Raw genomic sequence first — 26,464 nt, 5'->3', positions numbered from 1 at the left:
TACTCCAAACTCACAATTCAAGTCAGATTTGTTGATGTTACTTGTTTATTTTGTATGTATGGAGTAAACAGAAGAAAACAGCATAGAAAATGTAATGAAAAAAAGCTAAATAGATTAAAATTAAAACATACTGTTAGTTTTACTGTAATATCTTTCAGTTGTAATTCACCGGAATACATTAAAATAAAATGACAATAGGAGTGTTTTATGAGCCATCTTTTTTAACACTGCCTTTTTGTATTATGCGTATTAACAGAAAAAATTTCCATCAAAACATCACAGAAAGACTCAATGTGGAATACCTTACACAAATATTTGTGTAACTACTTTCCTAGCCATAGAATTCATACATTATATGATTAAAATTTCCATTCAAAAAAGCATAGCATTCAAATATAAAGGTGGCAAATGAAAAATGATACAGAAATGTGAACAAAATGAAGAAGCAAAACAACACTGAGGAACTAAAGGCTGAACTCATATCAAATATCAAAAAACATTCATATCATCATAATCTGAAATAAGTAAAAAGCTTTGAAAGGCAGAGAATTGCCCACTTTAGCCCCCGAAGCTAAATTAAAATGTACTTACCCCAAATGCCCAATTATAACAATCCAGATTCTTAATATACCGAATTTATTTGAAATAGATATAAAAAAGCTCCTCTTTTTCTCCTCCTAATCTTCAAAGCCCAATCCGAAACCAGCCTTCCTCCTTCTTTCATTAGCTGGACATGTGTCAGCTCTCTCACATCTGCGATTTCTCACTGACTAGAGCTGCCTGTCCCATTCCAGGGAAACACAGATGGATCCCAGATGGGAAGGTCCTGCCAAACAGACCAGCTCTTCACCTTGCCAGAATCCCCAGATACAGTCAGTCTCTCTGTCTCTCCTTCTCCCTCCCTCCTACTCTTCCAACCCTCCCTGTTACCAGGGCTCTTTGCCAGCTGATGTCACTAAGTACACACCTCCCAGTGGCTCCTGGCCAATCTGACATTAACTTGTTAAATACGTGTAATTTGTTTATGGCTGACAATAACAGCAAGGATATTGTGTAAAACCTATCTATGCAAGTCCCTAGTGGAATAACACGTAGAGACACACACAGACACACAGACTCATATTTTTGGGAACATTCAAATGTTTAACAATTACCATTTAAAGTCCTACATATTGTCTGGTTTCTGCTATTGTTTAATGGCTTCTGCTCCTTGAGCCAGTTTTAAAATCATACATATGACAAATTCCTTCTTAAAATGAATTATTAAAATCTTTGAACATGTAATTGGATGAAAAATATAAAGTTGCAAATTAATTTGGGGAATATAAACAGAAATGTATGTAAATGATTCACACAAGCTGCCTCTCAGATCCAGACTTGGTAGCACTGCAAAACTGGCACGTGATTAAAATAAGACAATGCAGGCGACATGGTTCTGATGCTTTAAAGATTATAAAATGAAAGATGGAGACAAAATATAAAAATTGTTTTAGAACCAGGCAAATATGAAAGTAATAACAATATTTATCATTAGGAAACTGCTAATACAAGTTCCAACAATGAAGGGCCAAAATAAAACACATTTTTTTAGAAATATAATAATGAGAAACCCAGAGAGGAGGACTGAATTGCTCAAGGTCAGAGTTTAATCATTTACACCCCAAATATCTATCATATAATAGCTGCTCAGTCAATTTCTGCTAAATAAAAATTGATCACTAAAAGTGCTAGAGTTATACAAAATATTACATGAGTAAACTGAGCGAAGGGTCCACTGAACCTCCCCATATCTTTTTCTTTTTTTCAGGTAACTTCCTATGAATTGATACTTTAAAATAAGAAGTTTTTTAAAAGGGAGGTAGGTTTGGCTTTTTCCTGGGTCACGTTACATGGACACATATCCTGCAATAAAATCTCCACAAAGACAGATTAGAAATGAAAGATCCTCCACACATACAATCAAACAGGTTAGAGGCTATAAATCTCTAACCCTTAATCTTCTCACATACTTGGAATATCGGAAATCTGTAAACAATTTTTCTGTCATGGCATTATTTTTGCAAATAGGAAGAAAGACTATTTGTCAAGGGCAGCTTACTGACTAGGTTTCAGGTCTTTAGTTCATCCCAGGGACGTGGTAATAATAGCAATGGCAGTAGGCCCAGTGCTTACCATGGGTACTAAATATCAGAAACTGTTCTAATTGTCTGAATCTTCACAAAGACCCTATCTTACACAGGGCCTCTAAGGTAGTTCTTATCGTTGTATCTCAATGCTATAAGCTAAGGAAAGTAAGGCACAAGAGTTAAGTAACTTAACCCACATAGCTAGTGTCAGCACCAGGTAGTCTGGATCCACATCCAGAACACTAGAGTTACACAAACATACAACAAATTCCTTCTCTTGTCTAGAAAATGAAGCAAAAGATACTACCGGCTGTCCTGAATAACCTGCTCTAAGAGAAGCCAACCACCATGTCACAGATACCCAAGAAGAAGTCCACATGGCGAGGAACTGAAATCTCTTGCCAATACCAGCATCCACCTAGCCACTACCATCCAGCTAAACTGCCTCAAAATTCTGACCCATAGGAACTACATGAGAAAATATTTGTCGTTTAAAAACGGGGGGGAAAAAGATGTTTTTTTCATGTCTCATATCCCAATTATGTAACCTAAATACCATTTCCTACTAAAAGAAAGCAGGACTCTTTAGAAAAATAGTTGACTCCAGGTATAGTACAAAACCTGTCATATCAAAAAGCAATAAAGTGGACGTGGTTCCATAGCGTAGCGGTTAACACATCTGCTTTACACGCAGAAGGTCCTGGGTTTGCATCCCAGTGGAGTCACAGTTCATGGTCTATGGCCATGCTGTCCTGAACAAGCCCGATGTCTGATTTCAGAAGCTAAGCAGGGTCGGGCCTGGTTAGCACTTGGATGGGAGACCACCTAGGAAGACCGTGTGCTGTAGACATAAAAAATAATAAATTAAAAAAAAAAAATTTAAATAAATAAATAAAAAGCAATAAAGCTATTAAAGACTTTGAAGACGCTTGCACTAAATAACCTGGGATAATCTGAGCAACAATAACAAATAATAACTGCAACTGATTTAGACATAGCAAAATGTTTAAATTCATAAATTTATAATGTATTTATAAAAAAACAAGTTAATTATTTTTTGGAAGATACTAGAGAACCGACTCATTGTTTTCAAACTAGTGAATTAACCATTTTACCTGCCTTCTTATATAAACTCTAACTCTAGATAGTAGATGAAACTGATCCCTATTGAAATAATCCAACTAAAATATAAAACTTATATACCTGCAACATCATTTTGCAAATCTCTAGTTAAAAAATTAATCTAGGTAATGATCAACTGCTACTAAAATGAGATGAGACATATATAGATATTAATGTGCCTCCTACTGAAAGTATACCGCCACCTATGAAGAATTTTTTTTAATTAATTAATTTTTTTATTATGGTGACATTGGTCAATGAAATCCAGTAAGTTTCAGGTGTATAATTCAACAGTAAGGCATATATATACAATGCACTGTGTGTTCGCCATCCATAGTTAGATTTCTTTCCGTCACCACGTATTTGACCTCTTTTACTCCATCTGCCTCTCCCTTCCCCCTGAAGCATTCTTAACAACAAAAAAAAAGTAAATCTGAATCCGGTGGAACCTCTAGATCTAATAACTAGTATAGTATAAGAACATTGAGGGGACATAGAAACATATTAATGACAGCACAGGAATAAAATTAGTAAAGTCCAAAGTATGAGAACATCTATAATGCAAATAACTCATATTTGTAGGAAAAAGGGGCAGGAGTGGAGAAAGGGATTTGGAGGAGAACCTACACATTAAAAGAGAAATAAAAGACTTTAAAAAAAAAAAGCAATGTGTGAACCTTATTTGGATTCTCATTTGAGCAAACCGATCGTAAAAAATCAATTGAAGAATAAACACTGAAATAACTGGGTAAATTTTAAGACTCACTACAATTTAGTTATAGTAAGGATTATACTTTAAACGTTTAAGGTATAATAAATTTGTGATTTTTTTTAAGTCTTTCTTTTAAGAGATACATACAGAAATGCTTACTGATAAGTTTATATAGTGTCTAGGATTTCCCTCAAGAGTCAAGCTGGTGATTATTGTATAGTTGGGTGTTTAAATACACCAGTATCCATTTTTTTAGGTCTGATATTTTTCATAATACAAAGAAAAATACAAGCAATGATTCTTTAAACAGTGAGCCAAATTTGAGTAAAGTTGGCTAATAAATAGGGACCATTTTTTTCAAGTCACTGAGACAAAAAGAATTAAAGTGCGTCATGGGTTTAATGTGTTACCAACATATTCATTTACCTCACTGACTACATCATGAGTTGATACACCAACAACTCTTAAAAATACAGGATGAGAAACTAACTATGCAATATATCAGGAATACTGAAGATAACTTGGTTGCTTTACAATAAAATTTATCAAGGGGTCAATTTTTAAAAAAAATTTTAATGCCCTCCTATAAGAAAACTGGAATGTACATACTCCAGGGTATTAGATTTGAATTGGCGGTATCGATATGAACTCATGATTTTTATATTAATTTTTATATTAAAATTAATAGACATAAATACACACAAACACATTCATACATACACTTCCTAGCTGTTTGCTGAGAGGGTCTAGAAGCAATGACCCCTTATAGCAATGAACACATCTTACATCCAGGTCCTGATTTCTAAACTACATTTTGTACTAAAACCAGGGCTCCTTGGAGAAATGGCAGATCCAGGGTGGGGTAGGTAAATTACAAGATAAGCATGCAACATCTTATACAAGAAAGTAAGAGACTATTCAGAAATAAAAAGGACATGTCAAAATGACACTGAAGCCAGTTAGAAGGAGCTGCCATAGTCAACTGTGGGACAATTTGAGCATCAAAATAAATGATAGTAATGGGCTCAAGCATTATAATAATATGTAAAATAAATTTTGAATTTTAAAAACAAACTGATATATATGGAAGAAAGGAACGCTATTCCTTCTAGTAGATGTCGACATGTCAATACAGAAAAAATGATGGAAGTAGAAAATCATCACTGTTAGTGAATAGAAAGCTGGTGAAAAATACATTGTCTCAAAATATATTCTACAAGTTACTTTTTGATCACAAAGAGGAAAATAGTAATTTTGCAGTGGAGTAACCTAGCAGACCAACTTTAACAAAATGATCAAGGTTAACATCAACAATATTGAGACAAAATGACTTCATGTGCTCCCTTCATTAATAACTATTAATGAAGCATTAAGAAGAATACATAAAGAAGAAGGAAGAGGGGGAGGAGAATGCAACATTACTTCTATAGCATTCTGGCCAAAAATCTATAATCCAAATCTAATTATAAGAAACCATCTGACATTGAGGGATATTCTTTACATTCTGTACTCTTCGAAACTGCCAAGGTCAAGAAAGACCGAAAAGATGGACAAAAAAAAGAGAGGAAGAAGGAAGGAAAATGCTGCAGGCAGGTAGGCCTGAGGAACTGTTTCAGAATAAGAAATATTTAAGAGATGACAATTAAATGCAGTGTGTGATCCTGGATTGGACTGGATTGGACTGAGGTACAGGAGCTATAAAAAGCATTATTGGGATAATTGATGAAATTCTAATATAGTCTATGCATTAGGTATAGTATTGCATCAATATTAAATTTCCTGATTTTGATATTAGATATTACCAAACTGTTATTAGAAAATACACATTTAGGTATTTAGGAACAAAAAGGGCATACTTTCACTTACTCTCACAGTGGTTCAGAAAAAATATATATATAGCACACACGATGATAAAGCAAATGGGCAAAATGTTAACAATTAGTGAACGAGAGTTCCTTTTATAATTCTTGCAACTCTCTATATAAGTTTTCTATTTTATCAAATACACATATCAAAAGAAAAGGTCCCAATTCACAACAAACAGTTTGAAAACTCCCTTGTAGCTACTAAGTGAACATATGCAACAGTCCATGGAGTTCTAAAGACGCTCCTCCTGAGTCTCTTCTTTGGTTTCTTACTTTGATGATCACAACTACTACCATGATGGTTCTGAACAATAAGTTATTTTAAACTGTTTTTAGTCATATAATGTTCATTTTATACCTATAATGGGCCATTGCTAAAAGAAGAAGTATAAGAAAACTTAAAATTTAAATATTCAAATATATGCTGACAGAAAATTTGACTTTGGGTGGTGAATACACAATGTAATACACAGATGGTGTATTACTGAACTGTACACTTGAAACCTATATAATTTTATTAACTAGTGTCTTCAATAAATTTAATTAAAAATTTAAGCAAATATATAATTAAATATAAAGTAATGAGAAGCATAAAAATGATGCTACAAATATGCTTGAGATCTAGACATTTGAGTTATATTCATTAGAGCAAATCTCTCATCTAGTAAAGATGACTCTATAGACCTTCGAAGAATGATGTCAAAAAAGAATAAAAAAACATAAATGCTTATAGTCAATTCGCCTTCTATTGTAGATAGTCTTTACTTGCATACTTGGAATCTTAATTTGTTGTTTAAAAACAAAACAATAATGTTATATTTCAATTCAAGCATCAGGTTATAAAAAAGATTATTTTGAAAACTTAACACATTATAAAATTTTAATCTATACTTTACCCAAAAACCAAAACAATCTTTTTATTTTTAAATTAATACAATCATATTTATTCAAACAGAAATGTAAAGTTAACAAAAATACAGGTGTACTTTTCAATTGGATTAAGTAAAAATATATTAAACAATAAAATAACAATCTTAAAGATTATAACTTAAATGGAAAACTATTTTCAGATACGTCTTCTTAAAAATTACCTCAACATCTACCATACAAAAATGAAATCATCTAAAAAAAAAAAAAGACCTTAGGGAGAGTTTGCAAGATTGCATAATGAGAGAGTTTAAGTCCAAGAAAATGATTATTTATACAGCATTAGATGATTATTTACAGCAGGAATCAGCAATCAAGAGCCTGCTTATTATTTTGGTAAATAAAGTTTTATTAGAACAGGACCATGCCCATTCGTTTATATATTGTCTATTTGTAGCTGCTTTCCCGTGACAATAGAAGAGATTGTGTAGCCCACAAAACCAAAAATGTTTACTATCTGGCCCTTTACAAACAACTATGTTAAACACCTACTGTGGACCAGGCATTATGGTAAGTGTTGAAGATATAATAGTGAACAAAAAACAGTCTCTGCCCACAGAGAGCTTGCAGTCTGTTAGAAAAATAATTGAATTATTATACAAATAGATGAACAGTAAATTCTCATTTAACAACATCAGTAGGTTTTGGAACTGTGGCTAACCTACATAAAATAAAACCAACTTTACCATAGGCTAACTGATCTAAACAAGAGTTAAATGCATACAGATCTCACCGTTATTTGAGGACCTGCTGTAAAACAAGCGCTATAAAAGAAAAAAACACAAGGAAAAGATTAAGAGAACTACAGGCCTCACATTTAGAGATGGAGAGTTAATGAGGGGTGTGTTATATGGGATATTCTCTGATGAAGTGAAACTTAAAAGAGAAGAAGTGAACTAGGGTGGTTAAAAAAAAAAAAGAAGATGAGTATTTTAAGTATTTCAGGCAGAGGGAAAAGAATAAAAGAATATATAGGGAAAGAAGCATGACTAGTGTGAAGAACTGGAAGGAGGTCACCATGAGTAGACAGTATTAAACCTATAGAAGAAAGGTTAAGTAGAGTGACAAGCAAGGGGACAGACTACAAGGAACTTTGTTGAGAGTAGTAGGCAGACAACATAGGTCAATTGGTCTCAGCTTCTACACATCAGAAGTCTGTCTCACTTAACTTCCTTGGTTCCACGAGGCTTGACAACAAATGTTTAAAGTATGAAACATACAGCTGACCAAAAAATGGAGTATCTTCCTTTTTAGGTAATTTACAACATACATTTTATTTTTATTTTTATATTTTTTTATTATTTAGGCGAGGCAACCCTTGGTTGACCTCACAGATTGCAAGGACCTTGTCAGCTTACAATCCCTTATATTTTTATTTTTTACACCCACAGCACCTGGTCATCCTAGGTGGTCTGCCATCTAAGTACAAACCAGGCTCAACCCTGCTTAGCTTCCAAGATCAGGCTTGTTCAGATAATACACGTTTTAAAAGACACTGATTTTCTCTTAAAATTCAATAGAAAGAGCCTGGGGTAACTGTTCCAATTCAGCTACTAAGGGAATTATTTAAATCACTGACCCTCTCATCTGTCAAATCAGAGGACAGGACTACGTGATATGTGAGGTACCCCTACAGTCTTCTTTCTTGTTTAAAATTCTTAATTTAAACTGATCCTCCATGTAAGTAGTCTAGTAACAAGATCATTAAGTTAAATAACCTTAAAACAAAACAGGGGTTTGGGGCACTCCAGAAACAAGACATTCTAACTTTCCAATTTACATGACAATGTGTAGATTCCTTTTATCAGTTATTAAAGACTTTATAATTTGATTTTTTTATACATTTAACATCACAAAACTTGGATGTTTTGAGTAAACTTAAAAAAATATAGAGAAGCAATCAAATTCACAGGTGACCTAGAAAACAAAACTGAAAAACAATTCTCTTGATGTTTGAGTTATCAGCCCTTATGTGACACAAGTCAAACTGTAGCAATCATCATTTAAAAATCAAGATTTTAATTTAATTGTGATAGCAGATCTTTAAAGGTGAGGAATCAGAATGTTAAAAAATAAATAAAGAGTTTTCATTTGCTGGAATAACCCTATATTCCAAAACATGAGGGATGAAATCCAGTTATTCTACTCAAATCAGAGTACTGATTTCCTTCACTATGAACACTTGAGTCAAATAAGCTCTTCTCTACACACCTGAAAATCTATTCATCTTTCTAGATTTATCTCAAGAGTCTTGCCTTTGGGAAAGATGATTTCTGAAGCAAGCAGAGTTCATAATGGCCCCTCCTAGTGCTATCCAAGTAGCTTGATAGTACATACATAATACCACACTGGTACTTAAGATTTTCAGCTATTTGTTGATCCAAGTCTCCATTACCATTCTGGGGCGTGGGGGGATGTCTTGATCAACACAGTCACTGCTTATTTCTTGGATAAATTATCCTATTTGTTTTAAAAAATAAATTTAACAGGATCAAACCACAGAAAATTAGCTTTAGAATCTAATCCAACCCCTTCATTTAATTAAAATAGGGCAGAGGAGGATATAGTCTGAAAAGTTGAATTAAATTTCTATGAATATGATGTATTCAAGTTGAATTATGTTCTCTTTAAGAATTTTTAAGGATGAGCTATTGGTTTTTGAAATGGCAAAAACTTAATATATTCAAGACTACTTTGCTAATAACTATTAAAACTTCCTAGCCCAAAGCTGGTTTTCCCAAACACTGTGACCATTTTTGCAACCCCTGCCCTGTCCCAAATAAGATATCATTCATCTTAGAGGTATGTACCTATTTGCAAGGACAATGTAGAGAATTATTATTTGTCAAATTACAGCTCTATCTTTCAGAAGGCTTTAGGTAAATAACAAAACTGGATGTTCAAATTCTTATGAGATTTTAAGTCAAGTATGTATTGAACCCTAGTTTATAAATTTAAAAACAAATAAGATTGGTGTCCTTAATGTGCCTAAAATCGTAACATGAACTCTAACTAACAAAGCCGTTGTTCTATTTCCTGCTGGTGCCAAGTTCTCAGAACACCTGAACTAAATAAATTTAAAGCAGAAGCCATTCAAGTAAATGTCACCTGTAGAGGTGTGCCACACTTAGGCCACTCTTTGGGGTGGAAAAAAAAACCCCAACATTTTAAAGAGTTTTACTGAGGTAGATTACACATTCCATAAGATTTACCTGTTTTAAATGCATAATTCAATTATTTTTAGCAAACTTATAGCATTGTACAACCATCATCACAATTCCATTTTAAGACAATTCCAACACCCCCAAAACCCTTTTTGTCTCTTGAAAGGAAATCCCATTTACAACCACAGTCCCAGGCAACCACTAAATCTGTTCACTCTGTCCCTAAAAATTAGCCATTCCTGGACATTTTACAGAAAGGGAATCAAATAATATGTTGTTCTTGGCGTCTGACTTCTTTAACTCAGTAGATTTCTGAGGTTCATCCATGTTGTAGCATACGTCAGTATTCATTCCTTCTTATCGCTGAGTAGTAAGTACTCTATAGATGGACATACCACACTGCATTTATTCACCAGTTGATGAATATTCGTATTGTTTCTAATTTTGGGGTTTTGAGTAAAAAAGATGGGAACAATTCAATACAAGTTTAACCCATTTCTGTTTAGAAAAAAAGTGCAGCTCACTGAATACATAAACATGATCTTTGAGGCTGAAGCAAATCTGACTGGTGTTCAATGTGAAAATAAAATGTAAAAACTGCTCCTGGAGTTATTTCTAAACAGAACTTGTCTCTAATCCCAATGTAACAGAAATGCATACATAAAACTGGATTCTTCAAATGAATCTTTGGCTAACAACCGTTTGAGAACGATGTTAACATCATGCGTAGGAATGCCACTTTTTCTAGGATCTGACATTTTCAATGATCGAGAGAATTACTATATTTTGTAAATGTTAATACCACAACTAAAAACAGAATGCTATAAATAGAATGATGTCATTTGTTTCCAAAGGATATTGATATACTAGAGCAATGAGAACAGAATAATAAAAGCTAGATATTTCGTGGCAAACTTTAGGGGTAAGGTTAGAACTGTAATCTGTGAGTTATCTCGGGGTAAATGCTGCAGCCACAAAGCGCCGGCAAGTATTCTCGGGGCAAACGGGAAATGGGTTAAAATGGTCGTTTTTAACAATTTTGTCCGGTTTTATCTGTTTTTCAATTTGTCAAGCTCCTTACTCCATCATTCCAGAAGTTTCACCCTAACCAAGTTTTTTTAAGTGGTAATTTCTCTTGATTATTTTGAGATTACACTCTTATCAGTAGTTTGTCTGATTCTGATGTCATGTTTAGAAAGATTATAAAACAGACACCTATATATTCTTCTAGTACTATCATGATTTCATTTTTGTATTTCATTCTTAAGTCCAAATAGAATTTATATATATATATATATATATATAAAATTTGAGGTTGAAAAGCCTAAAATATGAGTTTTATTAAGATAATTATTGAAGCCTGTCTATTACCCAGAGGAAACTAAAGTCCAAAGATCACAGTACTAATTAAGAGACCAAAACTCCCGGTTCTCAACGTAAAAGCAAACCCATAGGTGAAGATTAAAATTCACAAGAGGCCTAGCACTTATACAATAACCAGAATTGATATAGATATATTATTTCCTTATAAATTTCCCACTTTGTTTCTCATTTTATAACAAAAATTAGTGGGAAAATACTCACTTCAGAGAGATTTTTACAACCAGTTTTGTTGGAACTACTCCATTCAAAAAGTAGGAGTGTCTATAGTTTTTTATACACACCTAAGTTAACTTTCTGCCAAACAGCCTATTTATTTCCTGTCTTTTGTCAGAGTAAGAAACATGAGACTCAAGAAAAATTAAACCATTCAGCATTTCAAGTATACAATCAACATCTCCCATTGGAGACACAAAATATTAAGGTTAGTAATAGTTTCTACTTTTATAAAATAACTACAGGAACCTACAGATATATAATTCATATATCCTGCTTGGAAAAACCCTACAATTCTTCAATTCGTTCTAATTACCTTTCTGCATTCTCATAGAAAATTTTATTTTTACCATATTCCTTGAAAATTCTCTTAATAAGACTGATATTTCACACTTTTAACAAATTCTGGCTCTGAAATGAAACTAAAAAAGGGCAATGAAAACTTAATTTTCTTTGCTATTCTAAGCGGAAAACTTTTATTTTTGGACAGGAAATAGGATTTATTGGTGGATGTAAGGAGGGGGCAGTGCCAAGATTCTCAAGAATGCAGGGTCCACTATTTGTCCAGGGGGCCATGATTAGGGATGTGTTTTGACCACACAGCCATTTAAGGATGAGCTGTGCTTTTCAGCCAACATGTGTTCAAACTTATCCACATTTAAATTAAGTAAAGCCCCACTTTTGGAGATGTCGATCATTCTGGCAGCCAGGGAACTTGAACTTGGCCCTGAATCACATGCTCCTTGTTCTGTAGCTTGGTGCAAATGGACATGATTACTTGGCCAATGTGGACCCTGGCCACTGGGCCCTTCACATACCTGTCTGGAGCTGGCCAGCACCAGCACAGGATGTTGACATAGATGACATGAAAGGGGTAGAGCCACACTCAGATGTGAAAGCCATCTTTCCCACAGCATTTCACCATGTACTTGTTAACACAAATACCAGCAGCCTCAGGGCTTCACAATAGAGCTGCTCATGTTCATCTGACACCATGTGGCCATCCACTTTTGCCTTCTTCCACCTCAGGTCAAAGATTCGGATCTTGGCATCATCAGGCGGGTCAGCAGCCCATGGTGACACCAGGATCTTCGGTGGCACATCAAAGGGCTATAAGTGGTAAACTTTTAATTACAAAGAAATATATCTAAACAGGCCACAGTGAGCTAATTTTTCAGAGTAAATAAAAATTCAAAATCTACATCAACTGAAAATTTCTTTCCTTTAGTTTTTAGGTATGGCCACTAAAGCCAGGTTTTATAACCTTTACTACGCATCTTAATTTTTTTAAACTATAAAAACCATCACAGAAGTGTTTGTTTTATTATGAAATCATTGCAAATATTCAGGAAAAAGCGTCAGTCACAAACAGACTATATTAGCAGTCCCATTAAAGTTTCATGTACAAGTAACTATCTCCTTCCACAGACAAAAAAAAAATTAAGAGGCAGAAAATTCAGTCTTATTATTACTATTGCCCAATTATTATTAAGTGGTAGGCTTGCAGAGCCACATGGCAGGCTTGCACAGAAGACACAGGCCTTGTAGGACATTTAACAAAACATCCTCCTACAGAAATGCTTTCATTATTTAAATTGGCACGTGGCAGATTATGTTAACAGATTTATTTATTGACTAAGTCTAATCATATTTCCTCGGCTGGCATCAATATGATATCTATTTACGTTTGCTTCAACACTGGATATTTGTTCAAACTTCCATATTTGATTTCTACCATAGAAGATGGGGTTTAAATGAAATTTAGAATTTTTCTAAATGGTGGACTGCAAAAGAATAAAGAAATCAAGAACCCTAATGAGAGCTAATATCATTTGGTGTGCAAATCCCATTTATAAGCCAAAAAAAAATTGCTTTCTATTGCAAGGAAATAGAACATTTTGTAATTAAGTGTTCCGCAGCAATGAATCAAGATCCAAAGTAACCTAACAGTATTTTTCAAAAATTTGTCATGTCATCACCTTTTCTGGCACATAGCTTTCCTATTTTAATATTTTATAATTTTCATTTAATTCAAGGCACAACTCAAGACAGCATTCTTTTAAAGAAATAATGCTTACAAGAGGTTAAATGTCTACTATTTCACAAAGATTCTGAATTACACATATTTAAATCAAACAAAAAATATGGAAAATATGGATAACTTCATTTGGAAAGAGTGAACTACAAACTGTAAACTTCATGAGAGCAGAGACCACATGTCTACCTTGCTTCCTATTCTATTTATTCATTTATTCAACCAATATGAGTGTCTACCTTGTACTAGACAATGTTCTAGGCAATAGAGATACACCAGTAAACAAAATAAATAAAAATCCCTGTCCTCTTTAGAAATTACATTGTAGCAAGGGGAGACAGACAATAAACAAAATAAGTAACTAAAATATATGCTATGTTAGAAGGTAATAAGCTGGTAAAAGGCAATGAAGAGGGCAGGATGCAATTTTAAATGGGGCAGTGTGGTTTGCTGGCCTCTTTGAGAAGGGAAGTGAAGAAATGAGCCATAGGATGAGTGGAGAAAGAGAAGTCTAGATAAAAGGTCCTGATACAAGATGGGGACTACACTATTGAAGGAACTGCAAGATCTGTGTGGCTGGAGCTGGAAAAGTAGTAGGATATGACTTCAAAAAGATAAGGGTCTTAGATCTCAGGAAACTTGAAGGTCATGGAAAAAAACTTTGGTTTTGGGTGAAGTGGGAGTCATTAACAGGGTTCTAAGCAGAGAATTTATAAGATCTGACTAAATTGGTCATTCTGGCTATTATGTTCAAAACAGATTGTGAGGCAATAATGGAAGCAGGGAAAACAACTAGCATCCAACTCCAATATGCCAGGTCAGAGGTGGTGGTGGTATGGACCAGAATGGAAGGGATGAAATTAAGATGCTGTTCAGATTCTGTATATATTCTCAAGAAAGAGCAAACAGGATCTCCTAACTCATTAGATATGGGTAATGGACGGGGGAAAAGTCAAGGATAATTCCAAGGTTTTTGTTAAAGGCTGGGTAACAAAAGAAAAAATAGACAAGCAGACTTGTGTGGAAAACTGGACAAAATAGACTTGGGCTTCAAGAAAATTTTTAAATTTTGTACATCAAAGGACACTATCCACAGAGTAAAAAGGTAACTCACAGAATAGAAGAAAATATTTTAAAATCATGTATCTAATAAGGGATTAATATCCAATATATAAAGAACTCCTAAACCTCAACAACAAAACAACTCTATTCAAAAATGGGCAAAATACTTGGATAGACATTTCTCCAAAGAAAATATATGAACTCTTGTGCACTGTTGGTAGAAATATAAAAGGGTATAGCTGCTGTGAACAGTATAAAGAGTCCTGCAAAAAAATTTAAAACAGAATTACCGTAAGGCCCAGCAATTAATTCCACTTCTGGGTATGTACCCAAAGGAACCGAAAGCAAGTTCTTGAAGAGATATGTGTATACCCATGTTCATAGCAGCATTATTCATAACAGCTAAAACATGGAAGCAACCAAAGTGTCCACTGACTGACGAATGAATGGATAAGCAAATTGTGGTATACATATACAATGGAATATTATTCAGCCTTAAAAAGGAAGAAAATTCTGTAATATGCTACAACATGGATGAAGCTTGAGAACATTAAGCTAAATGAAATATGTGAGTTACAAAAAGACAAATACTGTATGATTTCCACTTATATGAAGTACTTAGAGAAGTCAAAATCATACAGAAAGTATAATGGTAGTTGCCAGGGGGTGGAGAGAAGGGAGAATGGGAACATCGTTTAAAAGGTACAGAGTTTCTGTTTACAAGATGAGAAGAGTTATATGGATAGATGATGGTGATGACTGCAAAACAATGAGAATGTATTTAATACCACTGAACTGCACATTTTAAAATGGCTAAGATAGTAAATTTCACGTTATGTGTGTTTTATCAAAATAAAAAAAAGAAAAAAGTCAAGGTTAAGTCCAAGGTTTTGCTTCAGGACTAGAGTTGGGGAAGACTGACAGAAGACACTGTTTGAGGGGGAAGATCAGAAGTTCAGCTTTGGACACTTTTTCAGTTTGAGATATCTATTAGATACTCAAGTGGAGCTGTCATGTAGGCAACTGGATAAACCAAGAGAGAGTTCAAGGAAGAGATATGGGCTGGAGATATGAGATTCCATGAGCTTACCAAGAAAATGAGTATAGATATACAAGAGAGTCAAGTAGTAAACATTGACATTGGGTAGCCTGATGCTGAAGAGATCACAAAGAAAACGGGAAACCATTAAAGGAAACATTCGATAGAGCCAGCCAGTGAGGTAAGAGGAAAAACAGCAGTGTGATGTTGCCCTAGAAATCAAATGAAGAAAGCATTTCAAGAGGAGTTATCAATCGCTCTAAGAAGAAGAAAACTTAGAATTTCTACTGGTTATCCTCACCAAACATGTACTCATAATAAAAATATGTGTTCAATGAATATACAAAGCAAAATATCATAACTAATCATTTCAAATTTTAATACTTCTAAAAATATACTGTTGAAAACGCATCAAGCTAAATGTACTAATCAAAGACCAACTTTGTCAAATTCATAATTCTTTTGCAAAAAAATTTGGTTCTGAACTTTCAGATTATCACAGTTAAAACTAGAAACTGTCAGTGCTTTGACATATAGCCAAAATTAACACTAGCTGTCTTCTACTGGTAACAATGGAAACCTCTGAATGCTGCATAACGTTAATAGAGCAGTGTCAAAGAACTACTACCTCATCTGTCACTCACTTTTCCCTTTCTGAGCCTCCATTTTTTTTTACTTGTAAAATGAATTTTCATTATGTTCTTTCCTCTAAGAATACTCTGTTCTTCTGATCAAATTCCAAAACACATTCAGGTTCAGCTCCTATTATCTTCTTGGAGATTTCCCAGGTTCTCTAGTCCTTGTTCATCTGCCCTTCTCTGAACTCTAATAACGGTTTACTTTTCCTATATACAGTGGTCTGACATCACATATTGAGTTAGTTAAGTGTTCTCTAAACTGTTTAATGTGTTTGTCTTAAGCACCCCCATTGCACCAGAAAATTGTAAGTATATACTTGTTTTCCCCTACAATATCTACTATAACAATGTATCACTGGAAAGTAATGATTTATTGGAGGCAAATTAAGAATTAGTAAGAAAGATCTCTGCTGTTTCTTCAAAGACTGAAAGTATAGCTTTCTGTAAGACAGCCATGCTATAGTTTATTTTTAAAAATATATAGGATTAAAGACAAAACTCAAATGCATGCATGTTCATATTTAGCTTTTTGCATAGGATAATTTTTATTTTAAAATATAAAGTCAAAGGGCACCTTAAACTAAGGATGCAAAGAGTTCACACAACTTACAAAAATCTGTAGAATACTAGATAGCCAAAAACAAAATAAATCTAGTTCTTGATAGTTTTAAGATCACCTTTCCTACCAGACATACCAATGATTGTTGGTTCCAACTGACTGACTACAGATTTAGTTACTCAATCAACATATCATACTATATGCTCTCTGAACAGCAGGACAAGGTACTGGGCTAGACGCTATAAATCACATGGGCCCCAGCCTACCTGGCTCAACTCTACTGAGGAGCTTATTAAATGCACATTCACAGGCCCATATCAGACCCAGTAAATCAGAATGGGCAGTGGGCAGGGGGAAGAGCGGGAATCCGAGAATCCAAACTTTTAAGTTCTTCTATACACTAAAATTTAAGAAAATCACGGCACTAAGAGATACAAAGACAAAAGTCCCTGCCTTCAATAAGACTGTAATATAGCAAGGAATAAATGTACACATGGCACCAAATATAATTTGAGATGTAAAGTAAAAAGTACCAAAAATGACAGGAATATCTCTTCTAGCCAGAGGTAAAAACAAGGTATGCTTCATGGAGAAGATAGGTAGGTTTTGAGTTCAGATGAGTTGGGAGACATGTACCTAGAACTGAGGGAAACGTTAAGAACTAAGACAAAGGAAAAAATGATTTCATACAGGGCATATATCAAAATAGTAGGGCATCAGCCTAGGCTAGAATGTATAGGCTATAATGTCTACCACAATCAATCCGCTGCTTGAACAATGGGCAGAAGCAGGAACTCATCTTCAGTCCTAGGAAGACCTAGACCTAAGAGAACCAAGTCTTGCTTCTTTTCTTGCCTTGCTCAGCTTTGTGAATCATCAACTTCAAGTTCCTTCCATGTACCCAAAGTATAACCTAAAAATGATGACCAGCCAACCTCCAGCCAATGGAGATGAGGCAGGTGTGTGGATTTCCATCCACATTCCACACCAAAATCATGAGTCTAACCTTGCCCTAAACTGCTTCTAATCACTTGACCTCTCAGCAACCACATGACTGCCACCTTTAGTGTCCTCAGTAATGGACTTCATTCCTGACCTCAACCTATCAGCTAAATTCAAATTATTAGCCATTAAAGAGACAAAGTTCTTCATGGTACTATGGGGAAGGCTAAGTGTCAGTTGGTGACTAGTTCCAGAACCCAGACCTCCTGGCTGCCAGCAAATTACCCTTTCCAGTGTCCCACAGTGCATCTTAAACTCTAGCTCTCAGCAATGTTCAAATTGCTTTATTGACTTATAAGAGCCAAAGGTGTTAAGCTAATACCTCCTACTCCTACTTACACAACTCTTAGAGGTTACTTTCCACACTGTACTCTATGTGAATAGCACCCCTTAGAGCACAACTCCAGAATACTATGTGAATGGTGGTCAGGAATTACTGGCCAGTTGTATACCAGTCAGGTGTTTCAACAAGTATCCTGGATATCAAGATTTTATTAACATACTTTATTTGCAAAGTACTAAAGAAGGTTTAACAGCTTAGAATGATTACTGTGAATATTTAACATGACAAATAAAAGTAACCAGTATCAGATAAAGCCCCTTATTTTAAAATGTTAAATAGCTCAATAAATCTTTTTCTGATAAGCAAAGCAGTCTTACGACAGAACTTTCTAATGGAACCTGAAAAGTCTTAAGTCATTTTTCAAACAGCATGCTATAAGGGCAGTTTCTCCATGCATACTAATCTGATTACCATTTTTAAACAGTAAATATAATATAACCCTTAAAGAAGTACTGAACTGTCTATTTCAGCCGAAATAATGTGATTTTTTTAAATGTTCATGAAGTAGCACAGAAAAGAAATGGTTTAGTTACCTTAAACTTCCAAACTGCTGCATGAATGACCCTGTGTGATGGCCAAAATCAAAATTAAAAAAGAAAAAAGTTAACTCTCATTCTTTTAAAATTAACCTTTAATCAGATTTTTAAAATATTCCTATCATTTCCATTATATCATAATATTCAATTTATTTTCCCCTAAAACTTTAATCTCACCTCTCCCCCAAAAAACAAACTTTACAAAGCATTTTGTTGCTTCTAAATTAACTATAGAACCAACTAATTATTTTAGCACCTATGACACATGATTGCTAGGCATTTCGAGGAATACAAAGACGTTCAAAAGTCTCAAGTCTTTAAGTTTAGTTAGAGGGCAACTCAACAGAGATATAAGGAATGAAGGAAAATGCGTAACTGAAGTAGACTTCATCGACTCTGAAACATGAAAAAGGATTCAGAGGACCTGAGATGAGATTACACTATAAACAACAGTACAGGAATAGGGTAAATGAGCAAGCATTCATTCAAGTGTTCATATTAGTGCCAAACTAAATATTTACTGACTACCCACATTATGTTCCTGGCACACAGCTAGGTGTTCTTTCTTTTAATCCTTAAAACATATTGTGAGGACCTTCTCATGTTAGTATATTCTTATAAATAAGAACACAGTACCCAGAGGTTAAGGACCTTACCAAAGATTATATACATTTTAAATGGCAAAGCAGGAATTCAAACCAAATTCTCAATTTCAACTCTAATGTTCACCCCAATCTATTATTTTAGGTGAAGACTGGACTAGAATAAGTCAGGATGATGAAAAGATGTCAGTTATTAGCAGGAAGGGAAAGATCCCAATGTGGAGGGATACATAAGTTAGGGCTTCATGTAAGTGGTGATACTTGGGAACCATGAATGATATGGCCTTGAACAGAATGAAGCCAGTGTTTTCTAAAGACAAATTTTCATAGCCACAAGCAAGACAGATATGAGAGAAGTATGTCTGGTAATAGAGACACTTGCCATTAAGTGATTTAAAAAAAAAGATATGATATGATATCATAATGGCTACGACCAAGGTGATAACAGGAGGGAATAGAAGAGGGCAGAATCTCTGAGGTAGTTACAACATAGAAAATATTGGCATTAAGTAAATAAGCAAAAGAACTGATAATTTGAAAGAAATAAAACTGTCAATCTGCAGATGGTGTAGACAATCCAATGGAATCTACAAAAAAGCTACTGAAATAAGTGAATTTAGCAAAGTTGCAGGATGTAAGATCAATACACAAAAATCAACTGTATTTTTGCATAGTTGCAATGAGCAATCAAAAGTTGAGATTAGTCTATGGCCACGCTACCCTGAACAAGCCCGATCCCATCTGATCTCCGAAGCTAAGCAGGGTAGGGCCTAGTTAGTACTTGGATGGGAGACTACCTAGGAAGACCAGGTGCTGTAGGTGTAAAAAATAAAAAAAATAAGAGGTTGTAAGCTGACATGGTCCTTACAATCTATAATGTCAACCGAGGGTTGCCTCGCCTAGGGAAAAAAAAAAAAAAAGTTGAGATTAAAAACAAAAGCAATTACAATTATATCAAAAACTGTAAAATATTTAAGAGAAATTTGACAAAGATGTGTAAGACCTATATTTCAAAACTTCAAAAATTGCTAAGAAAAATTAATAAAGACCTAAATAAGTGGAGATATATTATGTTCACATATGGGCAGGTTCAATATTGTTATAATGTCAATTCTCCTCTAAAAAAGATTCAATGTACTCCCAACCAAAATCCTAGCATGGCTTTTTTGTAGAAATTGAAAGGCTGATTCTAAAACTTTATTTGAAACTGCAAAAGATCGAGAGTAGCCTAAACAACTTTGAAAAAGAAGAGTACAGCTGGAGGACTAACACAACCTGATTTTAAGTCATGGTAAATCAAACTGTGTAGTACAGGCACATAAAGGTAAGACAAAAATATTTCTTAGATACAACAATAAAAGCACAGCCCAGCCATAAAAGAAAAAAATTGATAAACTGTACTTCAAATATATGTTTAAGCTCCTACTCTTCAGAAAACACTATTAAGAAAATAAAAAGACAAGCTACAGATTGGGGGAAAATATTTTATAAAGGACTTATATCCAGAATATATAAAGAAAGAACTCTCAAAAATCAATGATAAGAAAATAACTCAATTTGTTTAAATGGGTTAAATATTTAATCAGAAATTTCATCAAAGAAGATATATGGATGGCAAATAAGCACTTGAAAATATTTTGGAAAAGTAGTCTGGCAATTTCTTACATAGCTTTATTACCATATGATCCAGCCATGCCATTCCTATGTATTTATAAAAGTAGTTTTATTTGTAATAGCCAACAGGTGAATAAACAAATGAGATATAGCCGTACAATGGAATACTACAATACAAAGCAATGAACTATTGATGCATATAACATCTTAAAATAATTATACTGAAAGAAGCCAAAGCAAAGAAGGGAGGGAGGGAGGAAGGGAACATATTCAGTATGATTTGATTTATATAAAATATAAATACATAATACATGTAAGATTCTAGAAAATGAAAACTAACTTACAGTGACTAAAAAGCAGATCGGTGTTGGCTTGGAGATGGGGCTGGGGGAGAGGAAGAGGAAGGGATTACAAAAGGCCACAAGGAATTTATGGGAATGAATGCTATGCTCACTGTCTTGATTGTGGTGATGGTTTCCCAGGTATATCCATGTCAAAACTTATCAAACTGTACACTTTAAATATATAGTTTATTCTATGTCCATGATACCTCAACTTCTTAAAAAGTGAAAGAACAAAACAAATTATATGCAAGGGGAAAATGTGATAAAGGTTTAAGAAGAGTCACAGGGCTTCAGGAAGCAGCACTGTTTGTTCAGGAGGGGGTGGGTAGATAGATCCCTAAGGATCCCAGGCAGTTTGAAACAGCTGGATATGAGAAGACAGTAAACCAAGCCAAACATCATCTGTAGGCAGTGAGAAACATGGGTCTGAAACACAAAAGGAATCATTCCTTGAGAAACAGCAGAAGACAAAGCACAAGGCAGAGGAAGGTGCTAGGTTAGCTCAATACCCCATTATTCTACAACACACTATTTATGGTGCACTTCCTCTTGGCCTGTCAGCTTTTTAAAGTGCAAAAGTCTGCTCTCCTGGCTTCTTTCACTGATAAATACAACTGAAACAAGTGATGCAGACAGACGAAGCACACATCCTCTCAGCCGTCCCCTCCAGATAATCAAACTTGGCCCAGCTTGTTTTGAAATAGTAATTCTCAAAAAATCTAACACACCTTGCAGGATTCATCTTGATAATAAGCATTCAAGGAGAAACAGTTTAGCAGAAAATATCTGAAACTGACTTATATTTCTAAGTTGCTTAAAGGAGGAAAGCTCATTCAAAATATATCTTGTTATAAATGTAACAAAAAAATGTCACATTCTACATAAGTAGCTCAGCAAAAAGAGCTAATAGATTGCTTACATTGCTATCTGGATTGGAGATCCCAGTCCCTATCTCCTTGCCGAACCTCCCTGCAGTAAAACACAATGCCACCTTCTCAATAAAGCCTTCCTAAGTCCCCTCTTTATTGTGCTCCCTTGATAGAATTACTTTTCTGCACTCATAACTATACTTGAACAGCACTTAGTTCCTTCCAGTATTAAAGGTTAAGTACTGTTCTACTCATTACAAAGCTTAAACAGTGTTCTGTACACACTAGGTGCTAAAACAGGGGAAAAAAGGAGTTTGAAAGCATTAGGCCAAAGGTGACAAGATCTAAAGAGGCCTAAAAACCAAACCCAAGGCTCACCAGAGTTCATTAAGTGTGGTAACTGCAGCCTACTGGGTCTGAGGGGATAGATACATGGGGGTTCACCACATTATTCTGTCAACTTTGTGTATGTTCAAAATTCTCCACAATAAATTGTTAAAAAATAATAGTAAAGGGTAGGTAAAGATATGATCAAACCCCTTTTGTTCTTACTTTCCTACCTTTGAACTTTTCTTTTCTTTTCCCTTTAAACTTGATCTTTGCCAGCCTCCCTGCTTTGTTGTCAACAGGTCCACTGGGTCATTAGCCATTTAACAAATGGTGGTTTGAAGGATAAAAGACAGACCCTTTGCACAGTCAGTGGAATTCCAAATGCTAGACTCTTGGCTCCACAATGTCTGATTCAGAAGAACTGCTGGGAGCTATTAGTTTAGCTCGCCCACCCAGGCATATGAAGACTCCTTCCTTTTACACCACTCCCATATGCCTCTCATTTATGCCTCCACAGTTTTGTGACTGTGTGCTTTCGTTTAGCACAGGAACAGCTCAGACTCAGTGTAACCACAGAAATTATTAGAAAGGTCCAAGGATAAGGAATCCAGAATGAAGCAGTTTCAAATGTGGAACTGCAACAGATCAAAAATTTTTAGTAGGGCAAAAATCCAATAAAAATGCATTTTCAAAATCCCCAGACACAAGATGAGGATATACAATAACAGTGTGTGAGATGTATTCTGGCCTAAATGAGAAAGAGCATTCACTGTCTTGTAAGTAGTTTTGTGCTTTCCCACCTCTGAGCCCTTGCTAACATTTTCCCCTATACCTGGAACTGTGGCCTATGTCATATCTGAATCTCTATTTTCAATAAAATTTCTTATTTTAAGTATTACTTATTTCTTCTTTCTTGATACAAAGATACTAGGAGTAATCTTATGCCCATTTTCTTTTTTAATTTTTCTTAACTCACAAACAGGACTAAGGAAAGGAGAGAGAAAGAGATGGGAAAACCTCGTGCAGTAATTAAACTAGAATTGAAATAAGAACAGAAGGTTATTTTTTTTAAAAAAAACATGTGATAGAAATGTCATAATGTGAAAATAACTGAGCTGTGGGCAGCATAAACTCTCAGTGGGGAAAGAAAAAGGTTCATACACTTCCTCAAACCAGCCAACTGGTGGCACCATTGGCCCCAGAACTTGGTATTGGATGCAACAGATTAATAAAACTCATTCTTGGGCAGATAGACTGATTCTCGCCCAAAAGAATGAACATGTTAGGGAAGGTTGCATATATTGTTATATACCCAACTCAGGCAAAACGGTGTAGATCATTGATCACACACTTAGATAATGGCAGGTACAGACACCTGTATAGCCCTGATTTCACACATAAAAAGGGGCAGAAATACAACTGATACTTGAGTCAAAGATTGATAATAAAGGCCTAATCTGTATCCTCTGATTCAAAGAAGAGGGAAAAGTAGCCAACCAAACAAATCAAGCCAATCAAAAAATCTGGATTTGAGTCATGATCTGCTCTTCTTTACATCACTTTGAAAGCTGTCCTTCAAGGCCTGGTTCAGATGACATTTTCCACATGTATACTTCACTGATCATCTCTTGTATTCCATTCCTATGTCCTCATCTTAACTTGTTTGTTACTTGAGTGCACAGGCCATACACCTCTGACAAGGTATCAAATTTCTTAAGATCTGGAAAATTTGTCTTATGTAGAATTCCTATCTCCACCTTTTATGAAAAATGTGCCAAATACGTTTTTTTCTTTGGTTTTTGAAATTTGGACAAATCACAACATGCAGAACTCAGTATTTGTTTCTAGGAGACCAAGGAGAACACTTTTTAATAAGGTTCATAGATTTAGCAAACCTTATCAAATACACTGAGAGCTAGCTCAACATGGCTCCACAAGTCTTGTAAAAGCAGTCTACTGCCAATTGATCCTATAAAATTAGGAAATACCAGAATGATCACACACTTAGATAATGGGAGGTACAGACATCTGCTAAGACCATCATTTAAATGCATACCTGCACTCACTTGAGTATATGTCTTTATGGCCCAACTCTTACCAGCATATTGAAATACAAGCCACATGAGTAAGATATGACACTAGAACTTTCCAGGCCTTCCAACCACAAAACAGCAGACTGGGATAAATTCCTCTCGAAGTGGTATTCAGAGAACAGTCCTCACATGGAGATATAATTTAAGATATTTACTTCCTTTATTAATCAATTTGAAATTTTTATTCAGCCTTTCTGAAAAAAGGGAGGAGTACCCGCATAATCTATCAATATCCTGTAAGAAGCTAATTTGTAATTCTGAATTTGGGTTTTTGATAATTTAAAACTTTAGTTTTTCTATAAATTTACTCATCAAACAGATGTTTTGGTCTCGTTAAAAAGCTATCTTCTGGGCAAAGAAAAGAGATTTCTCCAAAGAATATATACAAATGAGGATAAGCACATGAAAAGATGCTCAACATTAATAGCTATTGGGGAAATGCAAATCAAAACCACGATGTGATATCATTTCCCACCCCCTAGATGGCTATAACTAAGAAGACAGATAATAACAAGTACTGGGGAGGATGTGGAAAAACTGGAACCCTCATAAACTGCTATTGGGGATGTAAAATGGTCAGCCACTCTTGCAAAGTGATCTAGCAGTTCCTCAAAAGGTTATACATAGAATTACCATATATATAACCCAGCAATTCCACTTCCAAGTATACACCCAAGAGAACTGAAGACATATGTCCATATAAAAACTTGTAGAGAAATGCTTATAGCAGTATTCATAATAGCCAGGAAGTTTAAACAAGTCAAATATGCATCAACTGATAAAATGTGTACTGCAGAATCTCATTATTCATAGTAGTTAAGTTCCATAAAGTTGCCACAAACACTGAATTAGCAAATACCAAACCATTGCTCCTAGGGAAAATACAGGATTAGGTTCCTTCGAGCCCCTAGTCACATTTTTATTAATGAATCAATACCTAGCCTTGTTTTCTGTGTTTCCATTTTAAAGACACCTTTATTTAAAGTATATTGTTGACTTATTAATAACGAATTTATTGCCAATAGCAATAAAACTCAAGTCTGAACTAAGTTTATTTAACGCATATCCTTAAGGCACATCACAGCCTTCTTATGCTTAGGAACAGAAGGAACTTCAGTGCCATTCTTAAAGACCATTCTAAACAGCAAAATCAACAACAAAAAAGCACAAAAATGTTAAAAATGTGGTACAACAGACCATAGAAAAGGACTTGTTTATGGCATGAGAGTTAAACAAGAAGGCAAAGCATCACCTTGTTCAACTTTAGCTGGGAATTTGAGTGTTGAGAGACTCGAATTCTCACTGCTCAGCTCATGTGCACATATGACCACCACATATTGATTTGGGGATTACGAATAAATTTTAGCAAGCAGGCAAATCTGCAAATACAGAATCTGTAAATAAGGAACATAGATTGTGTTTCATACAATGGATACAATCAGCAATAATAAAAAGGTATAAAGAGTTGATAATACATGCTACAATATGGCTAAACCTCAAGAACATGCTAAGTGACAGAAGTCGGTCAAAAAAGGCCACATATTGTATTTTTCCCCAATTTAAAAAACATTGACAATTAATGTAAAAGAGCTTAAATATACTGCAATTCAAGCAATGTTTCTAACACTTTACATGAAATGTCCAGAACACACAAATTCAGTAAGGAGGTTATAGGCTGGGAAAGGGGAAGATGTGGATTGACTGTTAATGGGTATGGGGTTTATTTTGAGAAGGATGAAAATGTTCTGGTTTACAGTGTTGATGGCTGCACAACCTTGTATACATTGAATGTACACTTTATTTTTATTTATTTACTTATTTTTTTAGGCACGGCAACCCTCGGTTGACCTCACAGATTGCAAAGGACCTTGTCAGCTTACAATCCC

The 26,464-nt window shown here is 34.7% G+C and overlaps 2 pseudogenes; one reads left to right on the top strand and one right to left on the bottom strand.

Annotated features, from left to right (window-relative positions):
• Positions 1-12,068: 12,068 nt before the first annotated feature.
• LOC105304333 lies at positions 12,069-22,805 on the bottom strand (annotated as a pseudogene).
• LOC111730847 lies at positions 20,032-20,150 on the top strand (annotated as a pseudogene).
• Positions 22,806-26,464: the final 3,659 nt, after the last annotated feature.

Source organism: Pteropus vampyrus, unplaced genomic scaffold, assembly GCF_000151845.1.
Source record: "Pteropus vampyrus isolate Shadow unplaced genomic scaffold, Pvam_2.0 Scaffold336, whole genome shotgun sequence".
Classification (NCBI taxonomy): Eukaryota; Metazoa; Chordata; class Mammalia; order Chiroptera; family Pteropodidae; genus Pteropus; species Pteropus vampyrus.
This window is presented reverse-complemented; position numbering and strand designations above follow the sequence as displayed.